This window comes from Myotis davidii, unplaced genomic scaffold (genome assembly GCF_000327345.1).
Source record: "Myotis davidii unplaced genomic scaffold, ASM32734v1 scaffold557, whole genome shotgun sequence".
Classification (NCBI taxonomy): domain Eukaryota; kingdom Metazoa; phylum Chordata; class Mammalia; order Chiroptera; family Vespertilionidae; genus Myotis; species Myotis davidii.
This window is the reverse complement of record NW_006289557.1, coordinates 625254-627167: the sequence shown is the minus strand read 5'-3', so window position 1 is coordinate 627167 and position 1914 is coordinate 625254. Positions and strand designations below refer to the sequence as shown.

At 50.8% G+C, this 1914-nt stretch overlaps 1 long non-coding RNA gene across 3 annotated transcripts in view; it reads right to left on the bottom strand.

The window, feature by feature from the left end:
• Window positions 1-1914, bottom strand: part of LOC102775526 — a 19035-nt gene that overhangs the window by 14784 nt on the left and 2337 nt on the right. For 2 of the 3 annotated variants that reach the window (XR_435587.2, XR_001513574.1), the window contains exon 1: window positions 1786-1902. This is a non-coding gene — a long non-coding RNA (uncharacterized LOC102775526). Of the gene's footprint in view, window positions 1-1785; window positions 1903-1914 lie in introns of those variants that run through there. The other variant, XR_001513575.1, reaches the window with a different exon arrangement.

Here is a 1914-nt window from a genome sequence, read left to right as displayed (position 1 = left end):
TCCCTTTTGCTCTGAGAGATAATGCAAAGATAACAATGATGGTGATTTTAATTAAAATGTTATATACATTTGTCCCATATTACTTTTAGGCCCACAATTTTACCTAAATAGTTTTCCTGGCTAGCTGAGTATTGCTTTTGTTTGTGATTTTTTGAGAAACTTGGTCTGATATCACCATCTGAACAGCTATCAGCAATCCAAACAAACACATGTCCTGGGTTGAAAGGGGCTCTAGGCTTTGCCTCCCCTCCTGGGCCTTCCAGAGCCCCACCCCACCCCCCGAGTCACCAGCCAGGGTAAAGTTCTGAGCCTTTTACACACAAGGGTACAAGTCAGATCCCTCGGGAATGACCTCCTGTGTCCTGGGCTTGCCGGCTGGCCTCACTGCAATGCTGCTCAGAGGGTAAAAGGTTAGCCAAGAGCACATTTAGAGCCTTCCCACCACGCTGCTGAGGCCAGGCCGAACGTGGGCGTTAAGGGCGCCCTGCCCCCACCCCATTGGGAAAGGCTTTCTTGGCAACCATCCTTCTTCAGAGCCCATTAGAAAGCGCACATTCCCGTGGTCTCTCTGGCTCTAGCCAAGTTTTCCAAGAGGAGGTGGGGGTGGCGGAAAGCACTACAGGCTGCTGTTAGCCAATGTTGAAAGCTTCTGTCTTCCACCTCCACCCGCAGTTAGCAGTCCAAGGTCCCAGCTTGGCTGGAAACCAACTAAGCAGTTTTGTTCAGAAGTAGCAACTTATTTTTATCAAAGGTGGAATGCAGAGCTGCCGTTGTTTGTAATGCCCCCGCATGGCAATCATGACTCTTGCTCCAAGCTCTAGGGAGTCCTTTTCTCTGCCTGGACACCTGGCTTTCTAGCCTATCCCTTTGCCATCCAAAAACTGGGTGCAGAGCAACTCCAGTGTCTCCGAATTAAGACCAAGAAAAAGTTCTAGAAATTCAAAGTGTCTTTATTAATGTGTCCATTTTCAATCCAGGCTTTGGTGGGGACAGCCCCCCTATAAACCCACTCTAAACTGACCCAGGACCACAGCACTGGGGTGTGATGGAAAGAGCTCCCAGCTGGTGGCTAGCCCCCACTCTGGCTTTCGGTGCTGTAGACCCTTGAGCCAGTCCCTTGCCCTCCCTGAAGCTGGGTATCCACTTGTAAGTGGAGACTGTCTGGCTCAGTTCCCTCAGTCTTTTGGGGTCACAAAATGTTCTGAAATTCTGCTGAAAGCTATGGACCCTCACCTCAGGAAAAAAAATAACACATCCATTCATTCTTTCAAAAAGTATTCATGGAGAACAATTCTGAATTCCATTTCACGGGCTTTATAGGCTCTCTGGGAGTTCATCCAGGAACCTAAGGTAAGAAGTCCCGGTTATGAATTCTGCTGTGACGCGCATAGATGGGCTCTTGTCTAGAAGAACCATAATAATGATTCTAGTAAAGGATCATAAAACTACCAGTCAGGCAGGTGCCAGAAAACAAAGGCAGCCAGGCAGACATTATGAAGGTGATCTCAGGCTTCCCTCCCCATCCTGTCGTGGTGCCCCCACCCCGCACGCACACAGGCGAACAGGCAAGCACCGCAGGCCTGGAATGTGCTGTTCCTGGGCACTGGGACTGCGGGGAGCCTGCTGCAGCCCTGGAGAGGCGACAAACATCTCTTCTATCCTGGACTTTATTTTTCTCACGGTCTCTGAAAGGGCTGCGATCAGGTGATATGTGTGGGACTGCTCCTGGTACAGGTGCGGAGCAGGTACCAAGGGGAGGAGAAAATCCGCCCTGTGTGTACTTACTCAAGGCTCTTTCAATAGCTCTCCCAGATAGCTCTTGGCAGGGCAGCGACCACGTCTCTGGCAGGCTGCAGGGAATCTGAGTGTGAGAAAGTCAGTCAAGCGGAGGAAAAGGGGCGGGGGGGGGGGGGG